Genomic DNA, 9,495 nt, shown 5'->3' with positions numbered 1-9,495 from the left:
CCTTGTGGTTCTAATATCATCCCCTGCTATTCCTTCAGGACTTTCCCCCAACTACTGCCTCTTTATTTCCTTTGTTTTCAACCTCTTTTATTCTGCTGGCTCTGCTCTCTGCCAAATGCAAACCCAAGTCTCCATATTCCTCATGAGAATGCTTTTGGGAACCTAAATCCTCCTTCAACCAGTAACCTGTCTCTCATCCTTTTCAGGGGAAAAACACACCCTTCTCATGCTCCTGTAATAGATGTCTATATTCACCTCTACTGCTCACAACCTCATGACTTCAGATTCCTTAGGTTGGTCCTCACTCGAGGGTTTACTTGAGATGTTCTAGTCAAGGTCAATATGCAGCAAGGCTCATTCTGACCCCTACCTTGGTGTTTTCCAGGCCTGTGATTGGAAATCGCTTCTTCATTTGAAGTTGAGACCACAGGCTTCTTACTTGGTTGGGATTCAAGCCCTTCGGTTCAGCTTGCTCATCTCTAGGGATTGTCTTTGACCCATTCAGAGCTGCTGTTCTTCTGCATAACCCTTCCATGACTACATATCAGCTATAGGGATCACTGTCCTCTCTATGCCAAGGAACAGAGGGCCTACATAATGTCTCCTTCTGCCACCCTTGTCCTGGCACCACGAGTCCCATACTGTCAGTCTGCTGATGGTCTCTTGTGCTTGCCTTGTTCTTGCCTGCCTGTGCCTTTGCTCATGAACAAAAGGTTTTCTTCATTTTCACTGCCTAACTCAGTCTTCAAATCTCTGGGTTGAACTTGGTGTCGCTCCTCTGCTCCCACAACCTCTCAAATGTGATTGGAACCTCTCTCTCGCTCACCCTCATTGCCCAACAATAGCTATGCTCTGCTTGTAAATAACTTTGTCTCTCAGCATGGCCAGCTCCTTAATAACAGGGATGAGTTCATCAAGTGGCCTCGTAACAGGAATGAAAACTAGGCACAAAAGGCTCTCAATCACCATTTAAATGGAATAGAAATGCCTAGTGACCTCAGGAAGTCAATGCTCCCTACCTAGGTCTCAGTTTTCACTTATAAATAAACAACTGCACATGTTTCTTATTTTTTGTTTAAAAAAGATTTTTCCTTCCATAAAAGCCCTCAATTTTGTGCATTTCTAGCAAGATAGACTTGTCCTAATACCTCCCATTTTAAAATTCTTCTGTCTGGCTACTCCAAAGTTTAAAACATGAGGATCTCAGTTCAAATCTCACCTAGCTTATGAAGTGAGTTCAAAGCCAGACTAGGCAACTTAGAATTCACATCAAAGCAAAAAGTAGGAGAGCTGAACATACAGTTCAGTGGTAGAATAAATGCCTAACTATCAAGAGGCTCCATGTTCAATCCCCAGTACCACAAAAAAAAAAAAGAAGAAAAATTTCATGCCATTCATACAGACACAACTGAAAGCCCCTTGAATGTACTAGCACATTTGATAATCCTAGCTACACTCTAAGTGGGTAATCTCACTTTATACGTAGAGAAATTGAGGTACATGTGTGATATGAACAGGAAAAGGCAAAGGAAAAATACGCACAAACCCAGAGTGTCTGACCTGAGAGTGTGTGCTCACGGCTGTCATACTACAGAGCATGGCAATCCAGACCTAAGCATTGAAGGCAAGCCTCCTGGAGAAGGTAGAGCTGAATATTACCCTAATATCAGAGGGTAGGAACTCGCTCTCTGATGCCCATAGAAAGCGGGGCATAGCTCTGCACCTGGAGAAGCAGTCACAGTGTGGTATGTCAGCTACTCACTGTGTTTGAGAGTTGTGGTGGTTAGGAAAAAGGGGGTGGGGAGTTTGTAAGACTCCTCGTTTATGAGAGGCCTTTGAACGTAATGAATTCTTCCTGCATTTGTCATTATACCACTAATTAGGCTACATTTTGTGGGCTTTAAAGTGGCTCTGGCCAGAATTTCCTAGATATTTTATTGTAATTTAGCATTAGTCAGGCTTGAGTTAATGGACACAGGCGGCTTTATTCACCCTGGTCTGGGCCTCACCATTGCTATTATATCTTTTGATATTCATCCTCCTGACAGTAATCAGTGAGTATTGATTTAGACACGGAACATCTCCATAGGAATTCCATTTTAATTCAACATTAGCTTACCATTAAAACATAAGGGAAAGGGCAGGCCAAAGTCACCTTAAAGCATTACAGGCTGGAAAATTCAGCTGCCTTGAGTCACTCTGCTCCACTTGGGGTAAGACGAAGACCAGGACACAGCGAGTCTCCTCCGTTTGTTGACTCGTTGTGGCCCTGTAGCTGCTTTAGGTCATAGCCTGTTGGTTGGCCTTACAGGAGTATTACAGAGGAAGGATGGTGGTTGAGAGTGGGGATACTCCTTTCTAACTTTGCCCACTGAGAAGCCTTTGGAAGCCGGTGTCTACTTGTAGTACCCTCAGAGAAAGACAGAAAAGTAGACAATATGTGGAGAGACCTAGCCTGACTTTTAGCCCAGTAGGAAGAACAATGGAGTCTAGCTGGAACACACGATAGAGAAGGACTCTCTTACAGAGGCCTCCATCTTTTGACATTGTGAATGACAATTTTGTCTACACATGTGTTTAGCCACATTCATGATTAATCTAGAATACACATGGCCTGTGGACCGCAGGCTGGACACCCTGGCATCTGGGAAGGGAGTCTGAATAAGGCAAGTCAACTACCTTTTCACTTTTCTCCATGAGACCAATAGGCAGGCTGCTCCTGCTTCATTCCCCATTTCCTGCTTACTCCACACACTGTGGTCATCTCCATACCATCAGTCCCGAGCCCTCACCCCTCTCTCTCTCTCAAGGCCCAGATTTGTGCCTGCACCAGCCTCATCTTTATCTCCTGAATCTCACTTGCAGGTCTCATGGGAACCTGGAACTCACTACGTACAAAGCTGACTTGGTGTTCTTTCTTGCAAATGTACTTATTTTCTAGTGAATCTTGGTTGTCTCCTTGTCCATTCACTTGGTGCTCCAGAAAAGGCTTAGGGAAAATATCTTAGACTCATCTCCTTCTCGTTCTGTGAATTGAATCATCCCATTGGCTCTACTCTTCAAATATCCCTCCTTGTGAAGTTGCTGGTACAGCAGGGACAAGCACTGCCAGGACCCCTCTGATTCATTAATTGTTTGGTTTTGAACTGATTTTTGGTTGTTTGGCATTCAAAAACCTTTTACTGTTGTCAAAATTTTCATACATCTCCTACTTAGGGTCACAACCCACAGTTTAAGAAACATAAGTTTGGGGGCTGGAAAGATGCCTCAGCAGTTAAGAGCATTTGTTGATCTTCTAGAGGACTGGGAATTCAATTCCGAATCCTGATACAAGGTGGCTTACAACTGCCTGCAACTTCATCTCCGGGAGATCTAATGCCCTCTTCTAGCCTTCACAGGTACTTGCAAACATGTGGTGTGCACATCACCAGATTCACTCACACATTCACCATCTGTCTTTATAGACCTTGACTAAAACCCTCAAGGAAGACAGACAGAGCATTTGTTACACATCCAGTGATACGCAAATCTCCAATGTCCCCACAGCTTCAGACCACAGACCCATTTAAAAGTCCTATTGAGAAGAAGAGTCCTAGAGGATAGATACTGAATAAATCGTTGGCTGTGTAGATGGATTTCTTAGGTACCTCCCATAGGATCAGCCTCCTTCACTACAATGTAAAGCACATGAGGGCAAGTAGAGAATATCTTTGTCACTGCCAGGAAATCAGCACAGAGATGTGGCATAGCTGTCACTCATGTTTGTTGGTGGTATGAATGACCATAGGTATCTACTTCTGGAAGCACACTTGTTCCCAATGTGAGGCTACTCAAACCAGTTCATCTTCAGACACACCTCCGGATGCTGCCCTTGTCCTTGTTATTGCCTGGATGAATATCTCCTGCCATGAGCAGAGACCAGAACCTACTAGTCCCATAGCCACAGGATTCAGCTAGATGACTCATGTTTTGCGGGCATGCTGAACATGTTTGTAGACTGAAGCAAACAGTGGGTGTTTGATAAATGCTTGCTAATGTGTGAATTCGAAATGAAGAGTTTTTATCTCAAAGCAAACAATAGCAGATAGGAAGACATCTGAGTTGTTACTACAGTGAGGTTCTCTCTGTCTTTGCTCTACCCCCCCCCAAACACCTGTGAAGGAAGGACAAATAGTACTGAGCTGATGCCTTATGTACAACTTGGAGCATTATCGTGCAATAGTAGTCACGTGCCCCAGGAAGAGCACCAGCCTAAGCAGCCCAGAGTTTAGGGGTGGAGGTCTGGCTCCGTCAAACACATAACCTATGACTCTAGGTGAGGTCCTTTCCTGGCTAAGTGATCCTGAAGTCTTTTGGGCTAATGGTTCTTAGTTGAAGACCTAATGTATTCTTAGGTGGAAGAAGTTAATGACTAAGCATTGTTCCAAAGCCTAGATAGTTAAATATATGCGTGCTACTGAACAGCAAGGAAGCCAAAGAGCTAACATGTGGCAATGTATTTGAATGCCCAGTTCAATAAATCTCAATCGAACATAATGAGCTGATTAATATTAATTGCCTTCTCTTTCCTTTCCAAGCATGGGGGGTAAGGGTGGGGCAGAAAGGGAAAGAGGAAGGGAAACAGAAGGGACTGAATTCCTAAGTAGTGTGATTCAATTATCTCCAAAAGATCCCGAACAAGCATGCAATTACTACTAATTGCAAGTAGTACCGCTGATAATGATCATAATCAATCACCTTGCTTGGCCCCAGTCTAAACAAGACTGTAAGCATTCTCACAGCTCAGTAGGGAGAATGGTTAGCATAAGGAAGCCTTGCCCAGAAGGATTCCATATTCTGAATGGTGGAATAGCAGAATCCAAGAGCTCCTGCAGGTCGTTCAATGCTACCCTCACCTCCAGCCCACCACTGCAGTCTTCCTACAGCCCACCTCAGCAGTCTCCCTACAACCTACCACTACAGTCTAGCTACAACCCACCACCGCAGTCTTCCTACCAACCTCTTCATTCTACCCACAATCCACCTCTCTTCAGTCTCGCATAGCCCACAACTGTGTCTTCCCACAAACCTCCTCTGCAGCCTACCCACAACACACCTCTGCAGTCTTTTCACAACCTGCTTCTGAGCCTACCCACAATCCATTCTATCAACAACCCACCACTGCCATCTTCATGCAACCAACCTCTTTCGTCTACTTACAACCCACCTCTTCAGGGCTATGGGATGTCTTTCCGTTTGCTGTGAATATGTGTGACTCTCATTGGATAATAAATAAAGCTGTTTTGGCCTATGGCAAGAAAGCTTATAGCTAAGTGGGAAATCCAAGCAGAGATACAGAGAGAAGAGGACAGAGTCGGGAGAGATGCCAGCCACTGCCAAAGGAGCACAAGATGCCAGCAGACCAGTAAAGCCACGGCCACGTGGCAACATATAGATTAATAGGAATGGGTTAATTTAAGGCGAAAGAGCTAGCTAGCAAGAAGCTGAAGCCATAAGCCATACAGTTTGTAATTAATATAAGCCTCTGAGTGATTATTTTATAAATGGCTACAGGACTTTGGCACCAGGCGGGACTAAGAAACTTCTGGCTACACTTCAGTCTACCCACAAACCACCTCTTCAGTTTACCCACAACCCACCACTGCAGTCTTTCTGGCATCCACTTCTGAGGTCTAAAGACAACTCACCTTTTTAGTATACCCACAACTCACCTCTGGAATCTACCCACAATCCACCTCCACAGTCTACCACACAAGAGCAGTCTTACTTATGATAACTTCAACAATGTTTTCACACTCAGGGTTTCAGGGGGATTGTATTTGAAAATTGATTGTGACCAATCTCCTGATGTGGTTTATTCAGTCACTGGGGACTATAAGCTTGAAGGGAAGACAGACACTAGAAAGTACATCTCTGTTTTCATCTCTATGGATCTAACCAGTAAGAAATGAGACCTTGATCTTCATGCTTATGAGACAAGATGATGTCATTATCTTCTTCTTCATTACTGTTCTGTTACAGTGGAACTTACATGGGAAACCATGGCATGTCTTTGAGTAAATTACTGTCTATTTGTAAGACAAAGATTGCTCTGGTCTTTCTTCTGGTATTTTTAGGGAAATCTCTGATAATCATTGGTGTTAGGAGACTAATGGACTCTTCAAATTTAAATGAAAGCAATCCTATGCAGACTTTGTAGTTCACACACTCTGCAAGAGAAAGCCTGTGAGCATCTTGTACCATGAAACATACAAACACAGAGAACTGAGGAGGCAGCTTCCTCAAAGATGTTGCCATATCCACCAGAGTCATAGGTACAAACACATAGCCATTCCCTGCCCTCCTTCCCTTCCCCAGGGAAGCTTTGAATTCCCAACTTATTTCTTCCTAATAAGGCTGCATTAAAAACTCACATATCATTTAAAATTTATATGTGTTTAACACCACTTCAAACGAAGGAAATATCACATGTATACAAGCAAAGGGATGTATAGAATATGTAGAAACAGGTGGTTTTTCTTTGTTTTATCATGTGTCTTGGGTGTCTACACAGCATTCTGATAATATCAGTGGAGTTCTACCTGATTCTATCAGTTGCAGGACATCAATCTACAGTGTTTCTGAATAGCAAGTTGTTTCTCATTTGAATAGAGCTAACCTCCTTGTGGGGAACAGAAAATTGTAGTGATGTTAACGATACTAGGTGATGCTCTCCTGGGCTTTAATCCTGAAATGTGGAAGCTTCATGTGAACTAAGAGCCAAATGGCAGAGGAACCTACCAGAGACACACCCGCAATGCTAGGGACCCACAGAGAGCTATTCATTGTCCTATTTCATCTAGAGCCAGGCATAGCCAACCTTTTGACGTTGTGAAAGGATACTGTCATCTCAAGCTCATTCTCATAAGTCATGCAATATAATTACCAAAAAGAAAAAAAAAACAGCAAACTGTTTTCATGTTTTAAGTCAATGTGTGACTTTGGATGAGGTCCCATCTGAGCTGTTCTGGGTTGTGTACAGGCTTCAGGTTGAATACACTTGCACCTAAATCATCACCACCACTTTCCTTTTCTTATACATTCATGTGCTCACCTCTTTCACAAGTTATTAATAACTGGACTAGGTTGTCTTCAAGATGAAAAATAATGAGATAATTGCAGGAACACAGTGTGTGTGTGTGTGTGTGTGTGTGTGTGTGTATGTGTGCACGTGCGCGTGCCAAGGCACGTGAATGAAAGTCAAAGGATAAACTTTGGTGATGTTCCTCATTGTCTATCCTGTTTAAGATAGGATTCTTCATTTGATTTTGTTTCCCATTTTTCATTGTTCTTGTCTGTTTTCTTGCTCTGTGTACTGGGCTAGCTGGCCTGCAGGCTTCCGTGAATTCTCATCTCTCTGCAGGAGCGTTGAGATACACTTGTGTTACATACCCAGCTTTTCCATGGGCTCTCAGATCTAATTAAGATCCTCATGGTTGCACAAGAAGCTCTTTTACCCACTGAGCTATGGCTCCATTCTGCCAAAAATCATGTTATATCCATTTCACAGGTGCCCATATGAACACAAAAGAACCTTTATAAAGATAAGACCTAATATTGGAACAGGAGCTTCACGTGGTGCTTCTCAGGACCTTAACATCTATCTTGAACTCTGGAGGTAATCCCAGAATCTGTGGATTAAAAAGATCCATAAACATTGTATTCAGTCCTCCCAAATCCCTCACTCTTCCAACTTCAATTCAAGCCTGTGGTCACAGCCACGGCACACAGTTGTCATTCTTAAGCCACCAGGAAAATTGTGGTGATGGAAAATATCTGGGGCTTTGCTGCAGTCCTGAACACAGCTTCTCACGCAACCAGATGCTAGGAGCCAGCGACTCGGTGCCTCTCATTATCCCGTCCCAGCTCCATGCAGATTATAAACCTATGATCCTGACACACCCTGACCCACTGCTCTCAGATCCAGTCTCCTTACTCAGTGAAGCTTCTCAGACTTCAGTGATCAGCAGCTTACCTATTGAGTCTGTATGACAACCTGCTGAAATTCCATCCAGAGAATCGCCAGGAGGGGATGGAATGAAGAAATCTGAATTCTACCCACTTTTCCAGAGGCTCAGATACAGATGTGGGACCCACAATGTGGCCCCAGTTGAATGTATGTGTGGGTAAATAGACATCCATTTCCATTGGGAAATCCATCCTGGAGAGCTGAGACTCTGTGCTCTCTTCTCCTGTGTTCTTCCTAGGGTTTGATGTCTTTTGTCTGCCCAGTGGGAGAGAATCATTCTTCCCCTGAAGTTCCATTCATCCTGGGGATGGCATGCCTGCTATGGTTTGGCTTTCATACCCCAGTCCTGAAAGAATACCTGAGTATCTATGCACAGTTAATAGACACTGGGGATGGAGAGATGTTTTCTTTGGTGGTGTAATGACTGCTAAGGAGCCCATGTTCCTGTAACAGACTCCTCTCCCAGGATGCTGTGCAGAATGCCAAGAAAGCACAAGGGGTCAGGGAGGAAAAACAAAACACAGAAGTAGAGAGGCAAGTAGATGGGAAGGGGAAGGGAAGAGTGTGGGAGTGGGAAAGAGGGATAAGGATGGTGTGAGCGTGCATGAAAATGTCACAATGGAACCCGTTATTGTAGACAACTAATAAATGCTAATAAAAAGAATCTAGAGTAATATGCCAGGATGCTAAGCCCCTGGGAACTTGGATGTGACAATGGTGATCAGCACAGTATTTGCTGAGGTGATCAACTTGAAATGAGGTCAGTAGGGATAGTTCAATAGAACCAATGTCCCACAAAAGGAAAGTGGGAATTGGGTTCAGGTAAACATAAACACAGAGAGCATGCTTAGCTACTGCCAAGTCAAGAGTGCCAGAAGCCAGGAGAGGGATGTGGAACAGGTGACCCAGGACCCCCGGCGTCCAGGGCTGTGAGTTGATGAATCTCTGCTGCTGACGCCTCCTAGCTTGTGTCCCCGTGTCTTGTCAAACCCAGGGAGTTAATACGCCTGTTCTCCTGACACACACACATGGGCCTGATGAGTCTTCCTCTCTGTCATGCTGAATAGGACTGTAGAGTCTTGTCTGTACAGCTGTATCTAACAGACTGCTTTAATAGAAACGGGACCAGAGATTAGTCCCTGCTACGCCAATCCAGGCAGCATGGAGATCTGCTGTCAGAAGTTGCCTGACCGCCTCTTTTCTCCCACTTCTTTTTGGTTGCTCTGAGTAGAAGCATCAAGCATCAATGCTCTGAGTTATTTAACCTGGTGGGGCAGCAGCAGATCTAAGAGATGAGATGTATCACAGCGGGAGCCTGGGAAGATGTGACCTGTCAATACCACTGAGCTCCACTCTAGGCCACACCTTCGCCTTGCTGTAGGTAGGCATCGGTTTTACATGGATGTTTTCAAAAATTGAGCCACAGGAGCCGGGCGGTGGTGGCGCACGCCTTTAATTCTAGCACTCGGGAGGCAGAGCCAGGCGGA

The sequence above is a fragment of the Peromyscus leucopus genome, chromosome 3, assembly GCF_004664715.2.
Source record: "Peromyscus leucopus breed LL Stock chromosome 3, UCI_PerLeu_2.1, whole genome shotgun sequence".
In the NCBI taxonomy this organism is placed as follows: domain Eukaryota; kingdom Metazoa; phylum Chordata; class Mammalia; order Rodentia; family Cricetidae; genus Peromyscus; species Peromyscus leucopus.
This window is presented reverse-complemented; position numbering follows the sequence as displayed.